Below are 22,753 nucleotides of genomic sequence, written 5' to 3' on the forward strand. Positions count from 1 at the left end.
AACAAACCCGTCACGGAAGATTAAGCCGCGTGCAGAAGAGAAACCTCAGCGGATTAGCGATGAAGCAACGGAGCTGCCTTACGGCCACTAGGCGTGGGGCTCCCCTCCGGCCCCCGGCCCCCGGCCCCCAGCTTAAGCATGCGTGTGCTAGCATGAAGCTGCTTTGGGTGATGCTGGAAGGCAGCCCAACGTTTATGAACAGGAATAAAACGATGTTGTATAGATAGCAGCGTCAGTTTGTTATTTGGATTTGTCAATATACGTTAATATATTCACGGGGGCCCTGGGGCCAAATGTGTGCTGAAAAGTCTCCGGGGGGAGCTCGGGCAGCAGCAGGATTTTAAATCGGTAGATCCACATTTATTTTTTAGACCCAGATATGTAAAGTTTAGGACAATTTTAAGTGCTTTTAATAGGAAAACATCTAAATAAGTGTGGAGCCTTCTGGGAAGCCAAAGTTCTAAATATGGGGCAGTTACTATGGAAACCGATGGAATGTTCCTGCTGAAAGCTCCACAAAATGCATGGAATTGGCTTAATTCAGGACAGTTAAAAAATGCATTTTGCAGGACAGCAGAATTTAGGAAGCCCTGCACAATGCATTTTCCATAAATAAATGTCCCATAAACCAGCTTTCTGCTAATTCACTTGAATTTGGAAATGTAGATTTTTGAAATATTTTTTTATACAGTTATGGGAGGGGGGGCTTTATGTTCCCCAATTTCCTGGATCAATCACAATGTTTCCATTCATGTTACTAATCTGTGCATTGTGTTAACCTGTTCACCATCACACACCTGCAAACCCACGTGACTCCTCCCTGTCCCTGAAAGGAGGTCAATAAAGTTTGTTTGAAGAGATCCCAGCCATGTGCAGGACAGGGAGAGTTTCACAGGGGAAGGGCAGATGTGGGTGAGTGACTTGCCACTCTACGTGGGGCAGTAATATTGTGTCTAATGAAACCAAAATAAACGTGCTGTTCCCTATTCCCCCCTAAAACAAATGTACCTTAATATTAGAAACATTGTGTTTAGTAATGCCGGTACACACCCCATGCATGCTGCGTGCCTCTGCATGTATCTGTATACATGTGTGAAAACAAAATAAAGGCGCTTTATATACACAAACATACACACAAGTAGGGCCAATGCCCCTAGCCATATATATTAAATAAAAAATATCTGTATACATATATGAAAACAAAATAAATATATATCTATATATATCTATCATATCTATCTATCTATCTATCTATCTATCTATCTATCTATCTATCTATCTATCTATCATCTATCTAACTGTACACACACACAGGTATTGTAGGGCCAATGCCCCCTAGCCATGTCTTGTTACAATTACAGCTATAAATTGCACATTATATATATATATATATATATATATATATACACATACATACATACATACATACATACACACACTGGTATTGTATGGCCATTACCCCCTAGCCAATTCTGTTTAAGATATATGTAAGTAAAAAAATAAATGTTACAAACCCCATGCTCTAATTTTATGTGCATCTGAATATATCTGCTTGTATACATGTGTGTACCGCTGCTGGGGTACATGGATGCTGACCCACATTACCCGGTCATATATATATGTCATATTCCCTTGGTATATATATATATATATGTCACATTACCTTGTTATATATATATATATATATATATATATATATATATATTTTTAAATGTCATATTACCCGGTCATATATATATGTCATATTACCCGGTCATATATATATGTCATATTACCCGGTCATATATAAATGTCATATTACCCGGTCATATATATATGTCATATTACCCGGTCATATATATATGTCATATTACCCGGTCATATATATATATGTCATATTACCCGGTCATATATATATATATATGTCATATTACCCGGTCATATATAAATGTCATATTTCCCGGTCATGTATAAGTCATATTACCTGGTGGTTATCAGAGAGGATGTGAGAGCTATTCCTGCTTGTTTTGTGTTTGTGTACTTTGGATAAATATTCATCCATGTATCTGCTGTGGCTGTCACATTGGTCTTGGGTTCTGAATGGATCTCAGACTGGATTTTTTCTGCAACTTGTTTGGTATTTGCTAAAATAAACCAGAGCGGCTAGAGGTTAGCCCAGGAGGCTAAGATAAGCCCCATAGGGGTGCTCTTTCATGCCAGTAGAAAATCAACTTGGGGCAACAACACTCTACAGTTCTCCCACCTCATCCCACTCTTTGTTCCAAGGGCTCTTATCAACATCAGCTGTATATGTCAGAATTGTTACATGTTAATAACAACAATGGTTGTTCTATTTAAACTCCTCTGTACCTGGAGGGAACCCCAATGAACACTATTCTTGTAGAATCCTCTGAGTATCCACGGAGGAAGATTAAAAACAAACCCGAGAAAGATGAAATGATTCTTGTTTTCAGAAAACCTTTAAAAATGTAATACGGAGTCTGGTCTTGCCGGCTAATTCGGATCCAGTTAAATGTGATTCCTGGACGCCGTGGTCTTTCATGTATATCACCGTAGACAGCTCGTAGTGACATGGCTTGGTGTTTTGCAGGCACCAACAATGGTAGCCAGAAATAGCCCTTGGGGCATCAATGCTCAGAAAATCACAAAATCAAACTGCACGGACCCCTCAGGTGGTTTCAGCAGGTAAAAAAATCAGCCTGTCCTTCTAACAATGAACCACCAGGGGGCAGCATCTTACAAAAAGTGACAAGCCAATGTCATGAAGCCAATGTCATCTATCCATCACTCAGGGGCATTCTCTGGACCCCCAAAACACCACGCCTGATGATTAGACATTAGTTTTGGGGGCTGTACGTATAGAACCTCCACAGCATAGGCTCAAAAAGAACCTTTAAACACGCTTTTTTTTGCATTTTTAATTTGATATATACAGTATTTCTGATTTTACTTCCTTGTGGATTATAATCGATTATATCGATTATAATGAAACGGGGTTACAATTACTGTTCACATCGTCATTTGCTTACTCAGAACCCCAGCCACGTGTTCACAAACTAACATCATTATATAGCGCCATCATATTCCACAGTGCTGTACAATGAGTAAACGGGACGTAACAGGTAGAGCATCACATAGCATAGTCTGGTACAAAAGATATTCAGGACCCGGCTCAAAGGAGCTTACACTCTAACCACAATCCTTTCATTGATGGGAAATTTAAATGCTTTTGTTATAGATTTTCTGTTATTTATTATGCATTCTATGCACAGCTCTATTTAAAATATTCACTTTTTATAAAAGAGAGAAAAAAGGTTTTTTTTTTTCTATAATTGTTATAAAAATGGGATTATATCCTTCATTTAAACCAAGGAGAAACAGCCAGGAATAGTGTAAAAAAAAAAAAGCTTGGCTGGTACCCCGTCTCTTCTGGCTGTCGGGCTCCTGGCTGGCATGGCCCAAGGGCTTCTGATCCCCGCAGAGATAACTGCTTCGGAGGAGAAACCCATTATCCAAAGCATGTGACTCCTTTCTCAGGATCTCGCAAATGCCCTTGAAACTTAAGTATACAATTCTCTCCCATCTGTGCTCGCGCGTGGAGTCATTATTTTTTGCAATAGAACTCATGTGTTACAAAGTGCATCAGCCCCTTCCCCGAAACATGTATTTCCTTTGCACCCCCTGTTTGCTTATACCCCTTCTACTGCATGCGCGGAGTGCTCCTAATTTCCCTGTTAGGAAATATACTACGAACATATATATATATATATATATATATTCTTAATACCCCCAAATAATGAAGGATTTTGAAATCCTTAGTGTGCCGTATAATTAGGTACGATTGGGCTGAGGAAAGGGGCAAATACACATGGGGGTTCCCCATCTCCCCAAGCATTTGCAAAGGGGTCCATCATGAAAATTTCAATGGACCACACAGCTATCATTCATTAAGGGGTATATGATGGCTGGAGTGTCCCTTTAAGACCACAGTCAGGGCCGGGCTGATGATGAAGCGGCGGCCCTGGCACTTTAAAGCCGGTGGCCGCCGGATGACATTGGTGGATATGCGCGGCCGAATGTTTTATGCTCACGTAGCGCGTGCGGCCAGGCATCTCCGGCCAGTGGCTGCCACAACAGATCTATGGGGCGCTGTCAGCCTAACCACAACTCTCCTGCAAACTCTCCCTTTAGTGAATAAGCCCCTAAAAAGACTGAGCTTCTTCTACAACCATTAGCACGGGCCTGTTGTAGGCTCTACTCCGCTGCCTTTCATTATAGCCCCAGTTGGGAATCGATACAAAGTCTTTGAAATGGTTTATCTCTTGGCATCTCTTGTGTGAGATATTGCATGTGGCATAACATCTCTCTGCCATGGTCTGTTAGCAGCAGTTACCCCTTTATTGCGCTGCTATGGTGACAGATTGTTTCGACCCATCAGTATTCTTTCTTGTGTCATGTGACTATAGGCTGAAATTGTAATTTATATGTATATATAAAATATACAAATCTGAATAGAATTAATCAGGTTATTTCGTATGATTTTTTTTTTTTGGAGGGGGGGATAAATACATGTTTAAAAAATCCAATTTCTAGACAAAAAAACAAGAATAAAAATACCACCTCCGATTACGGGCGCCTGTGAGATTAATGCTCTAATCCATACTCTTAATAACGTTTAATTATTGAGTAGAAATAATTATCTTCCTGTGTATTGTGTTTCTGGAGATGATGGTTAAACGTCAGGGGGGGTTGCAGAGTATCATCGCTGTCGGGTCCCGCTACGGCGGCAGCGCATAGAACAAGGTTTGCTGCCGTGGAATATTTACTGTTATGGGTCATCCTTGGCCCGAGGGGCAATTGTTTGATAAAATCCAATCTCTTGCGCAGCCTTAAGGCAGCGAGAATCAATACGCACAAATGTGCCCCAAAGCTGCATTTTTTAAAATATATTTAACTAGTCCTTTTGTTCTAAAGTCTTTTGTGAGCCTATTCCGCCCCGGAGCTGTTTGATACCTTCTGTGTGATTTTGTTTGTTATGCAGTCACCATAGACTGCTCGGAAGAAAGAAAGAAAAAAAAGAAAAAAAAAACCCAAACCCTGCTATTTTCATATTCTACAAAACTGTAAAATAGTTGTACAGACAACAATAAATGATACATGACTGTGGGAAGCATAAAGGACACCCTTCTGCCTTGTATACGAACGTTAGAAATTGTGCTTTAACCCCTCAAGGACAATTGGCGGTCCCTAAACCCATTGAAAACAATGCATTTTGAGCCTGTACATGTACAGGCTTTGTCATTAAGGGGTTAACAGCCGGGGAGTGGTTTATTCCTGAGAATAATTCTACACCTGGCTTTTTGGGAGGAAATGCACATTTTGGGGAGCTAATTCTTTGTTTTTAACGAGAGAGAGAGAAACGTTTCCTATTGACGTTTGGAATGGATTTGTTACATTGTATAACGACACAGCACCGTATTTCGGGACGTATCTTTAAGCCTTGGCTTTGTACCTGATGTCGCTGCGGAGAATTTCCGTTTGCTACTAACTCATTAAGAAAAGCAAAGAAATAGTCAATTGCCATGGCGATCTGAAACACAAAGGTGCCAACGTGGTCCCAGTGCATTTTCCCTTTGCTACGGGCTTTGGTCAATGAACCCTTCTGGACAGGCTGTGGCGTCAAAAGCCGCAAGATGGAAAGGGTTAACAGCCCTGCAGAGTATCGCTCACAGAAATGCTCTGCAGGGTCCGGGGAGCTGGTAATAAAGTAAACCAAATAGGATTGTCCCTTCTGTTAATGAGCCAATGCTATTATTTCATTGATTCCAATAGCAACATCATATTCCGCAGCGCTGTACAATGAGGAAGCAGAAGGAAAGAAGTACATCAGATAACAATTTGGAAGTTTAGAGGCGATGGGGGCTCTGCTCAAAAGAGCTTACAATCTAGAAATACATAAACCTCCAGCATTTACTCGTTATTACAAAAAAAAGTATCATCACGTTCTTCAACAAAGCTGTGCCTGGAAACTCGGTGATGCAGAAGGCACGCTGTGCTGTGCGGCCATTTATTACCCTTCTTATATGCCCCGCAAGATCGGCCCCTTTCGGCCCCGTCTAGTCTGCCCGTTTTTCCTGCTGTAAAGACTCAAACCTTAATCAGCCGTTGGTCTCGTCTTAGATTCAGGAGACGTATGTCTGTCCCATGTATGTTTAGTCTTTTTTGTCTGTAGAGAGAACGTGACTTAACGTTTGACCGTAATATCCGGCAGATAAACTTTCTTGGTGGATATGACGTGCGCTGAGGTCGACACACATGGTCTTCTAAGATTTCTATTGCCTACACAACAAAGGCAAATGCCCCCAAGCGTGTATTCTTGCCCACGGGGTGAACAATAATCCCCTTTTGTATCAGTGACAAAGTATGGAAGACCCTCCATGACTCCAGCCTGAGGGCTGATGCTCTGATAGCACCAAAAAGATGGCCCTTTAAATAAAAGGGGCTATAGCTTCAAACACTGTCCTCCATGTGTTAAGTCGCGCCTTAGGAAAGGGTTAAGCGCGATATTGTCGTACGATTGCAGAGCGGCGGCTGAAGGAAACACAGAAGAGATAATTATTGTCGGAAAGATGCTGATTCCAGTAACAGCGTTTGGAGCTGAGGGCTTCTCGCGCTCAACGCGTTACCATTACTAAATTATACCTAACCCCCCCGAGGCGCCAGAAAGCCGAAGGCGCTAATTGATAAATCAATAAATCTTTACCGAGTTCTGTAAATAAACTGTCGAGAGGATTCGCCATTCTTTTGTTCCCCTTGAGAATCTTTTATTTATTTATTTTCTTTTTTTTTTTTTAATATCAGTGCCTTTAATTGTGTTTATTATATTTATTATTAAGCATTGACGACGGGCAGAGACCTTCTCTATGAAGCTGTGAACGTGCGAAGGGACCGTTTGTTATTAGAGGGAGCCGACTGCAAAAGGCTTAGCGACCTTCTTTGGGCTCGGCCGCGCTGGACACGTTGTATCCCTTTTATCCGTTTAGTACATTTGGATGGAAGGTTTAGAATTTGGGGTTTAGGGGAAAAAAACAAAAAACGATCGTAAGGCCTTCGGGGCAGAAGTCAGTGAAAGGTTATCTCCAACTGTTTTTTTTTTTTTTTTGCCCCGGGGCAAATTAGCACCGACGTTGATTGGAAGAGCTCCTTTGCCTTAATCTGCACCCTAATTAGTTCCTGGAATCAGGAATCCACACTTCTCAGTCCTGTCTGCTTGGCGTGACACGTGCGGCAGACGCTGTTTAGTGAATGTGACAATCGGACAGGTTCTGATTCAACGTATTAATTAGTTTGTGGGCTGAATCTCCGGTTTAGTGAATAAACCCCTTCCGTAGGGGCAGCAATTATATAGTTTGGAGGCAACAAGGGGACAATGCCGGTGAGAACCCCACCACAATGGGGTCTAGAATTTGAACATTTCATCTCCCTGATATCCCTGTACATCTTTTTGCATCTCATTTTGGGAATGATGTCATGGTTGTCACCATGTGTGCGCCATTAAGAAGCAGCCCCCCCTCCATGAAGACTTTTTGGAGTGGGTCCTAAAGGATCCCGTCCACCATTTTCTTCAGCCAGGGAGGGAAGGAAAGGGCTGCATATCCCCTGAAGCCCCCAGAAGACGAAGATTGGGGAGCCAGTAATCCGCCGTGGCTTTATGGCTTTGGATCAATGGAGCCCCTGACCTTCACCGACATGGGGCGAGTCACGAGTCTCTCGGACTTCTGGAAAAATATTATGGGATTCCTACCCGGATCTCAATGCCTTTACATCGGAACGGGCCACTAACACGTGTCTACTTAAGCCATAGCAAACCCTGGCCGCATCCCGAGCATTCTGCAAAGCCGCAGAGAATTCTAATTCAGCCACGGCGGGGATCAAAAAGTTTATTTTTATGGCTAGTTGGGGGGGGGTATCTCCACAAATGACTGTGTTGTTTGCATATTTTCTCTTCCACCCCCTAACCTTTCCTAAGGACAAATAGATGTCTGCGTTTGGTGCCCCGGGGCAGAAAGCCGGGAATCGGTATTAATCCTCTGTGTGTGAGAAGAATGTGCGAGTCGCCCCGGGGGGGAACTGGCATCTTAGTCAAAGCAAGAATATTTTCCTTTTGTTCAGAATAACCCTTTAGAAATCCATGTTTCGATGGCACGTTGTCTCATTGTTTGGCTTCCCTTTTATTTCCCTTATTATTTTTTTACGCGATTTGCAAAAATCTTTCAGCGTAAATAGGAAAATTGAGAATTTTTTTTTTTTTTTTTGGCAACGATCTCCAAAAAAAAGTAATACGCCAAAAAAGCAGCAATTTACTCCCCCACCCCCCAATAATCTTAAATATACAAATACCACCATAAAACCCAGAAATTTAGATTGAATTTTGGGTATAATTTGCGTGGAGCCTGTAACTTGCATCCTCTTATGTGACATTGTGGTCTGGCTTTAAAGAATAATAATAAATAATGATAAATAATAATACATGTTATCTACCATGTTTCCCCTATTTTTGGGGGTAGACCCTGTGCTGTTTTTAGATCTCGGCCGAATGTTGCTGGATCCTTCTGCTGTTCCTCCTCTATATGAAGCGAGTCGGGGTAGAACGCCTGTTCCGTTACGTTGTGGCACAAGTAACCTCCGCTACATCATTGCGAAGGCATTATAAGATCTCTTCAGGGGAGGCGATTGTATAGGTTTATAGTATTTCTAGAACCTGGGCTATTGACCGAACACCGGCTCAGTAAGAGTCATTTTATTTCTTATTCCCTTAGTTCACTCCGGAGAACATGTCCCGGAGGCTTATTGATGGCGACATTCTCAGCAGCTTTCATTACCGGTAGAACCCGGCAATACGTCATTAGGGTCCAATTCACCCCTCGAAACCACGGTGCCGTATTTACACGGTTATTTTAGATCATGTCCCGGCGACGGACGTTTAACCGTCGAATGGCACCGGCGGTATATATCTCTTCCCGTTCGCGGGCGGGTAAAAATAAATATATATATATAAAAAAAAGCACCTCGTACGCTTATTGCACGCGATGCGCTCCGTGGTGAGTAATTCGCAGCCGAGGTGTGATTTAATAAGCAGTGTTTGCAGGAACGTTTCTTGAAAGATAACACGATTTGCAGTTGACTCAGATGATTCTGCGATTGTCCTGTTAAAGCGTTTTGCCTTGTTTAGAACGTGAAATGATAACTAGATATCAGACTATATTATCTCGCTGCAAAGTAGTGACTTCAGAATGATGTGAGTATGAAATATCCCGCACCTGTCTGCGCAGGTTCTTATTCATTGAAAGAAAATTCTGAGCGAGCTTCCAGCGTAAAATCTCTCTCTGCATTTATCCATGCAATAAGGGATTTTAAAGGTGCTGTTCCACCAAGACGTAACATTACCCTCTAGCACGTAAACCTTAGCAGATCTCCAATTGTATTCCCATTTTTTATATTACCTGAATACATATACAACAAGTTTAGTAGGGTGGGGGTTCTTTAGTGGGAACAAACATAAATCCAATTATTATTTAGGGGAAAACGAACCAATAGTTTATCTAATTGAGTTCTGCTGCATACAAAATGTGGAATCTAAAGCAGTTCCAAAGCGCCCCTCGGAATTGCTCAGCTTAGTATCGGAAGTTTATGATAATCATTTTATAAAGGAGATCATTTTATCGAGTAGTCTGTGAGTAAACCCTACTTGTACCCTCTTAACACAGATGATGGACACTGTCTCTCAAGTTGATGGGAGTTGTAATGGAATAGCAGTAGGCTGATGGTTGTAGGCCAGGTCGTCTCCTCATCTGGTAGGGCCACATTTCTAAGTTTTTGTCTTCCGCAGGCGGTCCGGACATTTCTTTTTTTGCATTCAGCTCGGTGAGTTGGCTTTGCATGGGACCTGCTGATTGTGGCGCTAATGCTTGTGTCACTAAGACAGAGTTATTTTACTGAAATGTAGAGCGGGGTCAGATTCCTTCCAGCACTTGTGCTCCAGGAAAGGCTTCAGGGCCTTGGTGATAAATCTAGATTACTTTTTTTGGACATTCGTCTTTCAGAAGATTAGCGATGACTTCAAAGAGTTCAGCCTGTAAAGCCTCTTTCCCCTTGGCGAAGCCGGCAGCGATGAACTCACGCGACTCGCAGAGCTCCTGTAACTTATATAGCCTCCTTATTTTAAGGACACCTTCTACTTCCAGTCTATAGCTCAACTTTCAAGCAACCTCCAAGTAGTAAATAGTTGACTCAATGAGTTGGCTCCTTTGTGTTCTGTTGAGTAATTTAGGGTTTAGTGAGTAGAGTTAACCTCGGTGAACCGACCTGCCTCAGACATTGTATAGATGAGAATAGTCCTCTCCCTAGTGTTGCTTGCCGGCTTCTAGAAGAGACATGGCGTAGATGCGATACGTATACGTCTCCCGGAGCTTCTGAACAAAAGTCATTTGACAGCTGGTTCGGAGGAAAGCAATTTGTTTAATGCTGGCGCTCAGTGTCTTGCTTCGCTAATCCAGTGAGGGAATTTAAACACGCATGGGATAGACATACGGCCCCTGAAACTAAGACGAGACCAACGACTGATTAGGGTTTGAATCTTTACAGCAGGAGAAGCAGGCAGACTAGATGGGCCAAATGGGGCCGATTTGCCGGCAAATTCAGTTTTATTATAAATAATAAAAAACGAGGTTCTATAGGAGCATTAGTAGTTGGTAGTTGCCATTCATGCCACTGCGGACGCTGAAGACACTAGATTATTCTGTGTGTGCGCTTTTCAGATGTTTCTCCGAACGTTGTGCTTGTTCTTTATAAAGTTACCAAGTCGTCCTTGGCCCTGCCGTTCATTCAATGCCCACTTGTAGAGCGGAGCTTTCCACTGGCGATCTGAGTGACAGTCACAATTCCTTTTGCCGTTTACAAAGAGTGAGAGCTTCGCCCTCTGACCACTAGGTGCCACCATGTTTCAAACATCTACACGAAGCATTCAAATTCTGTGCGAGGACTTGTGAAACGATCACAGCGCCTGGTTTCTTTGTTACATTTCCTCAACCCTTAATGAAGCCGTCGCTTCGATGGTTTATTTTATATCCTCAGAAGCGAGCCAAATGCTTCAATTAATTCAGCTACTGGAATGAACAGTCTGGAAAATAGAGGACTAGACTTTCCATGCCAGCTGCTTGTACTTTACCGACCATCATTTGTTTCTGCCCACGTGGCTTTGTGGAACACTCAGGCAACGCAGCAGTTAACAGTCCACGCAATTAATGGATTTTTTTGGCATTTTTAGGCATTTGTAGAGACCCCCCAAGTAGAGAGGTTCTTGCGCATTGCATCATTCACTTAATAACATATCCTTGTACACCCTTTGAATCTTAGGACTACCTGCCCTCCATGCCTGGCTCTCCTCTCTGATTTGTACAGGCATTTTGTCATTAGGTCATTTCAGTGTGTCCGACTAGAAGAAGCGTGCAAAAACTTTCAGCCACCTTCAAAAATTCTACTGTTTCGCACTACAATCACAGACGTGGGCAATGTTGATGCTAAAAAGGGCAGAAAATTGTAAGTCTGGGTAAATTTGTTTGCCCTGATTGGTTGGCAGGCATCAGATGCCGCCTGTATCTGCAAACAGAACACTGGCTGAGCAATAGATTCCCGTGTGATGACCTTCTTCAGGCTCAACACCAAGGTGGAACTTGGTGGACCTGAGTCTTCTCCTCAAGCTAAATGACTATGTTAGTATGTCAGATCTTTCATACCCCCCGTTCTTGTATAACTAAGAGGGTCTTAGATCTCTGGCAGAAGAATAGGTCCTTACCTGACTTCCAAGCTTCACAATGTTTGCCGTACAATCACTGCCTCCTGTCTCGTTCCTTCGCTACATTGATCAGTCAACCTGTTCACAGTTTGTGATCACGTCGCATAAAAATCCACAGTGCAATTCACAGTGAGACATTCTGACCTGGTTTTAATCCCCCCCCCTCATGTCCTGGTGAAATGGAATTACGGATATTTATAAAGAAAAAAAAAATACCCCTCTCTTCTAATTCAGTTCCGCCGGTACGTGTTAAATTTGGCTCAGCCATTTTTTTAAAGCTAATAAACTGTTTTAATCAAGTCGTTTCTTTTTTCTATGCCTTAAGAGGAAATCAGTGCAGTGCCCCCTACTGGTGAGTGGCAGCTCGGTGCCGCGGTCCTGGCATTGATTGACTGAGACAAACCAATTGCTGACATTAAGCCAGGGGTGATGCTGAAGACTGCCAGTTCATTTTAAATCACATCATTAAAATAACAGAAGTAAATATCAATATAAAACAGGCGTTCATAGTTCTCCTTGTATTTTTTCGACATATGACGGTTTGCTGCTGTTGAATTTGGCTGCGAAAATGTGATATCTTCGTGAAAAAAATTATGGATTTTTTTTTTCTTGTTGTAATGTTATTTTATTTTATCGTCTGACCTATTTTTCATAGTGTACAAAGTCATATAATTTATTATTAATATTTTTATTATGTATGGGGAAAAAAAATAAGAAAAGAAAATTGCTGGTAATGTAAGAACACAATAAGCCGTTTGAGCCGGGCGCTCCTCACCTGTTGTTTCTGTAGGTCAGCATTGTACAGCGATTCAGAATATGATGGCGCTATATAAAACAATTAATAATAATAAGCCCATGAGATTTATTACCCCATGTTGGACAACACCCTCTACTGCGTTGTATCTACTTATACAAGAATCTACTTATTTTAATTATGAAAGTTTTTATTAGAGAAAGTCATTTAAATATGTGGTGGTGTTTTTTTTTTATATTTCCTGTAGATTATTTTGGGTTGTTTTAAAGAAAAAAAAAAAATGAACAGCATATACGACCACTATGTAGATATATAACATAATTATTAGTAACGTAAAGACACAATGCCACATCACCATGGAAACGACCAAAATATGTTGTTGCTGGTTCTAATAGGCTTGAAGTCGACCTTTTTTTTAAATTTTTCACTCTTTTTCTGATTTCTTTTTTTTCTGTCTCCAAGTGTCTGTTCCGAGGCGTTCCTTGAAGTAACCCCCAAAAATATTCCCACTAATACAAAATGTATCCTTAAAAATATAATTCTTAGTGCAGCTGAACGCCCAATCCCTTCCAGGAAATAATGTAAAGTTTTACCTTATTCCTCATTTTTTTCTGGGTATGCCTAATTGTCATGTGACAACAAAGCGGGCATTGATAGGTCACTGCCATGGAAACCATAAACGCATCGTTCTTACGCGATTAAACAGAGTAATAAGACGGCAAGTCGGCTACGGCTCATTTGTTGAACAGGCTGGAGATCTGTCCAAGTGGAACGGCACCTTTAAAGAAGTCAGTGGCTCTGTGCGGTTTGATTTTCGGATTAGTCTTTGTTCTGTAGCTTGTTAGGCTCCGCCAACTGACTCATCTCATCAGGGTCGGTGTTTAAGTGTGCGTTTGCGACGTGGACGGTAAAGATAATTCCTCCAACCCAAAAAGATCCTCTGAAAGATCTTCAGAATTGTGGTATCCTCCCCGGATCACTCTGTATCTGCTTAGCGCTGCAATCTGTGATTTCAGGTTTAATGAGTCACACTTTTTTCGCGTGATTTTCCTCGTTACAACTGTAATTAAAGTGCATAAGGGCCGTGGGTACGCGTATACACCAAACAAACAAACAATCCTAGTGCGTCGCCGCTAAAAAGTGATCGCGGAAACCGCTAGTGAAACAAAAGAGGCGATAACCGAGAAAAAGGAATACATGCTTATTTCCAATAATAATTAATAATAATAATATGATTCCAATTATGTCTTTAAGTAACATTTAAGTAATACATTGTAACAAATAAATGAAGTTTACAGGTTTTGACGTTGACCATTTTAATCATTTTAAGCCCCAATTGCTCCTTAACAATTAATATACTAACATTCCAATAGAAAGCAGTAGAATTCTGGTGATTGCTCTACAATTACTCCCAATAAATAGGATATTTTTGTCATTTTTTTTGGTTAAGCGACAAAATTCCGATACCTAACACAATAAAGAGCAGGAAAGGGGGGTGACGAGGGGGGCCATGGAGCTTCAAGGCCAGTGGCCGGCAAATGATAGGCTGGATATGCGCGGCCACATGTTAAGTCTTTATGTTCACGTGGCTTGGCATGTCCATTAGATCGAGTGAGCGTGGAGCGTTATCGGCCAGCGGCCCACCGGGCATTTGCCTGATAAACACACTCCCTATGGTAACCATAATTCTCTGAAGGGCTTGTATACCCGGCACACACAGGGTTAATATGCGTCTAGTTACGATGGTTTGGTGGCGTTCATGCTCACACAGCATACTCGTCGTGTCATCGCGTGAGCCAGATCTGGTATATTTTATTTTAAAACCAGAGAGAGGAAAAAAAAAAGAAAGAAATGCGCCCATAAAATGAATAAAACATATACGTGTTTTGGGTGTAACTGTGTTTTCCACACACCCGAGGTGTGGGATGTTTTACAAAGCCTTAAGCTTCGCTCTCAGGGTTTAATTAACGAAAAAAAAACCTCGGGTGTGGATAAAATTCTGGTAGGAACTTTTCACCACCCTTAAATTATGCATCATATTTTTTTTTTTTTTTTTTTGCAATTCATGTTTCTAAAGCCATAATTGTTAAACAAACACGCCGTGCCCCAGTAAGCGCTTGTTGCGTTCGGACGGCACTGGCGTGTAAGCCGGATTGCACCGATTGCGGGCCGGGTCCGGAATAGCATTTCGTTATGCTCGGAAATTAGCAATGGGTAAGAACCATGAAACAATACCATAGAGAAGTCTCAGGAGGAAAAGAGACCCCCGTGGAGGACCCAGGGTTAATCATGACAAGTTTAAGAACCTACAGACCCCCTGCATCCTCTGATGTTACCCGCGGATACTTTGTGTTTCCCTTAGAATCCTCTGTAATAAGGGACCCGTGATTTGTATTTTTGTGGTTACGCGTTGAGCTGACATTTTTTTTATCCCAGTTTTGATTTATCTTCTAAATGATGAGTCTCCGTTCCTAAAAGTCTAAGTGAAGTCCGGATGAAACCCCTCGTCTCTTCATCAGCAAATCAATAACAACAACTCCGGCAATCTGTCTTCCTGATCCGTTCCATAGAACGGGGAAACTTTGTATCCACGCTTTCATTGTGTACAATGTTTCAGATAACTGAGGCAACGGAGGGTAATATAACTAAAAAGGGCTTCAGAAAACGGATGGGCTGTAGGGCGCCGGTGATGGTTTAGAACAACTGCCCACATCCTAGACACAAGAGCGCCAAGGTGGTGGAGGGTGGCCGGCAGGGGTAGCCATCATTTGGTCATCTTTACACCCACAATGACTCGTCTTCAACCCACCGGACCCTTAGTGAATAGGCTTACGAGGCTTGAGTATTGGTATATTTTAAAGGGCTGTGCTGTAGTATTTGGGCCGGGTGATGGAGGTGGATTGAAGTTATACCTGGTGCCACAGACCTGACTGGCACAGAGCGGCCAGACCCACCGTATTCCAATAGTTCTGCCGCTCTTGGTACCAAGAAAGGCTGGAACTCCTTGTATTTACTTTAGAAATCCCCAAAACACAGAAAGCCAGACTCCGCCATTACATTTTTTTTGCTAGCTTTAACTTTTTAGGCACTAAAAGTGTTTGAGATGGGGAAAGAGGCGACCGTACGTTCATCGCTTACATCTGGAAGGTATTTTCATATTTTATAACTCTTCTAGGCCGTTATAATATTGTGCTTGGCTTCCCCCAGCGTTGAGAGAAATCCAAGCGAAATTACATTTCCCGTCGTTATTTAAGAGGCACCGGGCAGTGTTGAAAACTGGAGGCAGTTTAACAAATCGATCAAAGCGAGTGTGCGTGAGTGCGTGAGTGCGTGCGTGAGCCGGGGCTGGGTAACTGCCCCGCTGACTGCCTGCTGGGGGTGCTTCCCGTTAACCCATTCAAATGCCGTATTGAAGCACCACGCCTGGTTTGGGCATCCCGCCTGGGTATACCCGTGTGCCTCTAGCGTGTTCTGTGGTTTTAATGTCCCTGGATACATATTGGGTTGCGGGGTCACGCTTTCAGCTTGAAATGGCGCCTCTGTATAATTTTGAAACATTTCACCCTAAAAAAAATGCTGTTTTCAGCAGCAGACGAGGGTCATTATCCATCTGTTAATCTGCCTTCTCTCTTTTTAATTTCAGCCTCTTATTCCCACATGGATAGATCTGCTCGGGGCTAAAGGACTCCGGGCAAACTGTCTCGAAGCGCGTACCAGAAAAATAAAAGGTAAGCGGACCTGGAGATCGTTACAATTGACATATCAAGGCATTGCACCGATGAATGTTTTATGCCCCTCTTCTTGCAAATCATTAATAGAAAATCCGGCAAAAAACTTTTCAGGATGTATTTGTTGCTCCCGACGTTTTGATCTTAATGTTGACGAACTAATACATTAATACATAGCCGCGGGTGAGAGCATCTGCGTGCGATCCAGATTCTTTTTATCTCCGTTTCAGGTGGCTCCACTACCTCTGAGGCTGTCGATGTCGCTTTAGGTTTTTTATTTTGAAAGAGGAGAGGAGGGACGTTGGAGTAATTGCTTTCCAATAGGGAAGTCCTTTCAACGATAATGTTACTCTCGTATTATCACGGCAGACATCCGGTTGCTTATCGAATGACTAACATTGTAAAAACACTCTGCGTGGATGTGTTTTCTGATCACAGACTAGCTCTTTGTCGTAACGCCTTGACATGTAGACGTGACACCGGGCGGGAGCCACATGCTACACTGTTACCGTGTGCTGCCATGCTATGTGTGGGAAGCACACGTTTATAGGCTTCTAGAAGATGTGATACGCCTCTCAAGTATAAACACTATAAACATACATAGAATGATAGTATTCCCTGCTGACCTTACCCAACATACAAGTTATTCTCATATCCAACCTGATTTCGCCTACTTAGGGGATCAGCCCCTAAACACGCCTAAGGGGTCCTTAATGATAGATGAAGGTTCTTTCACCAGGTGCTGTCTCAAACTGTGACAATCACAAAATTAGAGGCAAGTATGTTTTTATGTTTGTGATAGCGTCGAGCGAAACGATTCCCAACGTGACGAGCCTTTCTTATCTCACCAACAGAGTTGACGTAAGCATAAAGTGCTTTTCAGTAGCCGGCCAGCCGTGCGTTGGAGGCAGAAGGGATCCCGAGCTGGGTACGGCAGAGCCGGTGAGTACACGCCATGCTCAGCATTTCTGAACATCTGTGCAGGGCAGTAAAGTAAATGTGTTGGGCAAGTTAATGGCAGGGAAATTACTTAAAACAAGGCCATCCAAACTGGCCCAACCTGTTCTCATTCCGCCTTCCCATATTCCCTCCCTGGTAATGAACGAGCGTTTGTTTACCGACCTAAAATGATTACCCTGGTGATATTTCTAGCTTTCCAAAAGTATTTTTCCAACGTACTGCAACAACAAGTACAAAGCGCTCCGATTAATGATAAGCCAACGCTCACATTGGTGATCTCCATGATCAAATCCCTATACAAGCTATAAATCTGCGAGGTCCAGCGTTGAAAGAACCTAGAATGGTTTAACCCCTTAACGACAATCCCCGTACATGTACGGGGTTGCCGTGCAACGGGTTAACGACAATGCCCGTACATGTACGGGCTGCCGTTAAATAGCTGCATCGCCGCGATCGCGGCGTTTTCGCCGCGATCGGCGGCTTTGCAGCATCCACGGAAGCCTCACAAATGAGGCTGACCGTGGATCCGGGGAGGGCAGCCCTTGGCAGCCCTCCCCGGAAGAAAAATGGCCGCCGCCGCACCGATCATCAAAGATCGCGGCGGCGCCCGGCTAAAACTGCTTAGGAAGCGATCGGAATCGCTTCCTAAGCATAAACTGTGTTACTGACATGCCTCAGTATCGAGGCATATCAGCAACACAACCCCCCCGACCCCCGATCGCCTTGTGATTGCTCCAAGGAGCAACCACAAGTGCCATCCTGTGAATGACGTTGCCGTCATTCACAGGATGGCATTAACAAGAGATCTTAGTTCACAGAGGGTCTATCCAGACCCTCTTGAGAACTCTCGAGCTCCTCCTGCAGGTTGAATGCAGGTACTGCATCCAACCATGCAAGGTCAATGGAGCCCAGCTCACTATTGAGAGTGATTAGTAATAAAAAAAAAAAAAAAAAAAAAAAAAAATTGGTCAAAAATGTTTACAAAAAATTAAAAAAATATGGTAACATGTAAAAATCCCCACTGTCACCAAAAAAATAAATAAAAAAAAAAAAAAAAGTTTTTAATAAGCAAGTCCTAAAATTCTTTATCTTTACAAAAATTCCAGCATGGAAAGAGTTAAAATATTGGCATTACAAATGCCCATAGGGTGTCTAGTATTAAAAAATATATGATTTGGTGGGGTAAATTGAATTGGCCGGGTTCAAAGATGTCCCAAATATGGGACATGGGGCAGATGTCTAAATGGCAAAAAATACACACCTCACAAAGGCGGCATTTTACTTCCCAAATAACCCTACAAACCCATGCATGGGGGGTATCACTGCGCTCAGGAGATGTTACTGAACACATATTGGGGTGTTGTTTGACACGGACCATAAAGTTTCACTAAGGGTGGTGGTAAAATTAGTGCATGGAAAGGGTTAAAATACCAGCATTTCAGATGCCTTGGGGTGTCTAGTTTTTAAAAATATATGATTTGATGGGGTAAATTGCATTATCCGGCTTCAAAGATACCCGAAATGGCACATGGGGGGAAGAATTACCAGATTTGGAAAAAATGGTTTTGAAATAGCAAAACGCTACCTGTACTTATTGCCCCATAACGTGCAGAAAAAAGCAAAAAAACATAAAAACATTGGGTATTTATAAACTCAGGACAAATAGTAGAATCTATTTAGCAGGTTTTTTCATTCGTTTTTGCAGATAAGTAAAAGTTTTCTGTTTAAAAAGTGAGAAAAAGTAATTTTTTAACAAAAAATCCCCATATTTTATCATTTTTTTTATAGTAAATTAGATGATATGATAAAATGAATGGTATCTAAAGAAAGCCCTGTTTGTCCTGGAAAAAACAATATATAATATGTGTGGGAGCATGAAATGAGAAAGAAGAAAATTACATCTAAACAGTAACACTGAAAAACGTTAAAAGAGCCATTGTCCCGCAATATACCACGAGAAAAAACCCCTATTGTCCTTAAGGGGTTAAAATCAGTGTATCGGTGTTTTCCATGCTCTGCACATTACGTTATGTATCTGTTTTAGAATCTTGGTATATCTTCTCGTTCTTTCCGCTTGAAGTAAACTACAACTGAAAACTAAAATTCCGCAAGCCCATTAACGCGGCTCCATAGGTGTTAGTAATTTATTTATGATTTGTTTTCATAAATAATCATGTTTTAAACCAATATTAGTAATTCTACCTGCACTGTTGTTACTGTATTCTCTCACCTGTGTTCTATAGCATTCAGGATGGAATTCACGGTTGCGAGTGTTGCTTTAAGCCGCCAGTAACCTCGCCAACCCCTCCAGCCACGTAAAAAAAAACCTCACTGTCAGGTTCAGGTATTTCAAATCCGTGTCTCCTTCCACTGATAAAATACACTCAAAACGCCTGCGTATGAGGAGCCACAATGACAGCTCTCCGAGATGTGTCTCGGCCCAAAATAAAAAGGGAAATCAAAAGGATTTTGCGCTCCCGAGATCAGAGAAGACTACGACTTGTTTTATTGTTTTCTCGCATCACGATGGAACGTTGCGCTGGAAAGACTCGCTTTACCCGATGTTGAGTCAAAACAAAACGGATTTGTCTTGGGTAGCCATAGCCAAGATATTTTTTATGTCGATTCATTAAGAAATATTATAGACAAAGGGGTCTTTTTTTTTGTTTGTTTCGGAAACAAAAATAATACAAAAAGAGGAAATCTGTTTCAGGTAGAACAGGCTACTGGTTTCTATAGCAACTGCTCCGTGATACACAGCGAGCTGTTCTGGCGGCTTGGGCCAAATAGTCCTGGGGAGGCAGGTCCTTCGGGGCAATTGTCACCCTGCTGCAAAAATAGGACAGGTCTATTTGGGTGCTGCTCAGTGGGCTGTTACAAGGTGGATCGCTGATCTCCCCAACCAGCCCATTTAGACGATAAGCCACATTCATTACAAGGCGCTGTGTACCTTTAAGACACGGGCTGCCGGGATAGGACGTCATCCCGGCGCTCCGCAGCGAGCATGGCGTCCGTGGCCTGGGTCTGGCCTGGGTCATTGCTGACGCGTCGGTATTTTGTGTCGCCGACATGTTCCGTATCGCTGTACAACAAGCTTTACGGTCAATGTGAAGCCCTGGCAGTTATTATGTAGGTTTATGAATGAAGAAACGTGCCTTGCGAAGGAATGTATTTTGATGTAGAGCGTAGAGGTGAAATACGGCAGATTTGTTTGGCAGGTGTACCTGCGATGTGATATGTCACCAAACCGCAGATGCTTCTATTGACACGCATCGTGCCTTAGTGTTATCAATCTATCAGATGTTACGGAGAGACGCGTACGTACACATCAATTAGGATGCAATTTCCAGACAGCAAATACTAATTACGCTGCGGAAGATTTCTGTATGATTGAAGAATGAAAAATGTTTAGACAGAAATCCACATTAAATTTGATTACCCATATTTTTTTCGCTGTGAATAAATTTATTTATGAATAAATATGCTCCGTCAAATTAACAGCACGGCATCTGGAGCACTAAATGTGACAATTATCGTCATTAGGTTTCCTTAATGACATTTTTCATATCGCTTCCGTTAGCCGATCTATATATTTTCATTCATTCATCCCATTCAACTTCTTAATCTTGATACTTTTTTATTTTTTTTATTAATATGATGGATTTTAGAGAGATTCATAGGGTGACATTGAGTATATAGCGGTGATCCCCCTTGTGCCTCGCTTTCCTTCCCTAAATTCCCTACCCTGGTAGTGCTGCCAGGATGTGTGCGCCAAAGGGGAGGAATAAATGTAATACTAGCAATAATCGGACAAAATATGGGATTTTATGCCGTCTGCGCCATTAGTCTTAGAAACAAAAAGCCTCCATTAAATCTCCAAAGCCCTGATCCTTAAAGGGTTCCCATTGCACATTCTTAATAAAACAAACATTTTGGGCTACATTATTCAATGACTTTATTGCCAAATTCTTAGAAAAATCAGCAAAAAACATATATATATGCTTGAGCCATTCAGGCAACTCAATACATTGTTGCATTCCAGTATTGTGCATTCTCCCGTAGAATGTTCGATGGTCTCAGGCTTCCATGATTCTTTTGGAGCCGTGTATTTCACATTATCCGGCGTCTTCGCTCTCCCTTTATGTTCCTCTTGTTTTTTTTTTCTCCTTTTCTTACCAGATGAAGCCTTTCTCGAGTTTATCCTGAGATTCCCTTTGTTCTCGTCGGTGCTGTAGGACCCGTCACTTAAGGAGTAGAAAGCCTTTGGTGCCGATGTGTTACTTACCTGGGGCATTGGCTTCCCGGTTTTTCGCGCCGCCTTGGCACGGGCTCTCGTAGGGCGATGTATAATTCATAGCCCGCGCACAAAGACCTACGTGTGTGTTGTTTTTTTTTTTGTTTTTACATCTGAATGATCATTGTGAAAAACAATCGTTTGATTAACCCAAGAGTTCTCGATACATTATTTCATCTCCCTGAGTCAGCGGAGAACGCGGCCTCCCCTTTCTGTAGTAAAGTAAGCTTTACTTTCCCTTTTCTCTATGTTTTTCCATTAAACCGGAGCGCCTTCCTTGCAGGACTTTCAGAGACGCGATCTAATTAAATAATGAGGTATTGCACTTGAGAAAGACTCTCCCGGCCCCTCCAGATATATATATATCTAGCGAGTAAACAGCTCCAATATTACCATTCCTAATGTAAACTGCTTGGTCAGTTCCTATCTGTTTGTGTTTTTGTGCGTGCGGAAGGGAGATTTATTTCCTTTAGGCTTTTATTCTAAGTTTTTCTATGATTCTTTTGTATGCGATGCAGTCAGAAGTGTAAATATTAGACCTTTCTTTCCGCTCGCTTTGCTGCATTGGGTCTGAAATAAATGTCAGCGTTCAGAGCAGAAGTTAAACAGGCTGACCTCTCGCTTTAAACTATAGGGGGACGTTTATGATAATCGCCCGCCAAAGGGTAGCGCTGGAAATCGCACGCTCTGTTTTAAACGCCGTCACGATGGGCCGATCATACAGAATGCTCCGATTTTCAAGGATCAGCCCCCTAGTTCTGTCTCTTTACCCCATTATCCCTGAAATTGTTCCCGAAAGACCTCCAAAAACGTATTAATTGATTATTAAAAGATTAAAAATGTGTATTATTTATCTTAATGCCAAGAAATCAGCTTAAAGAAAACTTGAAAAAAAGAGAGTAAAATCATGCCTGTAACTGATATGTCAAGGAATGCCAACCTTTTTAATTATTAATAATATAATTATTATTATTATTATTATTTCTATTATTATTTTAATAATTTAAAATAATTATTTATTTTATTATATTAAATTATTATTAGATTATAATTCATCGTTTTTATTGCATGGGGTTTTATTTCACGGGCGTCACCTTTTTGTGGCTGTAAATCTTAATAAATAAAGTAAATGAAGAAATAAAGTAATGAAGCGCATTAGTAGA

General features: G+C 41.9%; 1 long non-coding RNA gene across 1 annotated transcript; it reads left to right on the forward strand.

Annotated features, from left to right (window-relative positions):
* The first annotated feature begins 868 nt into the window (after nt 1-868).
* LOC128467922 (uncharacterized) lies at nt 869-17,280 on the forward strand. The gene is made up of 3 exons (XR_008345771.1): nt 869-912; nt 16,252-16,336; nt 17,191-17,280. It is a non-coding gene; the product is annotated as an uncharacterized LOC128467922 (long non-coding RNA).
* The last annotated feature ends 5,473 nt before the right edge of the window (nt 17,281-22,753 follow it).

Source organism: Spea bombifrons, chromosome 10 (assembly GCF_027358695.1).
Source record: "Spea bombifrons isolate aSpeBom1 chromosome 10, aSpeBom1.2.pri, whole genome shotgun sequence".
Lineage (NCBI taxonomy): Eukaryota > Metazoa > Chordata > Amphibia > Anura > Pelobatidae > Spea > Spea bombifrons.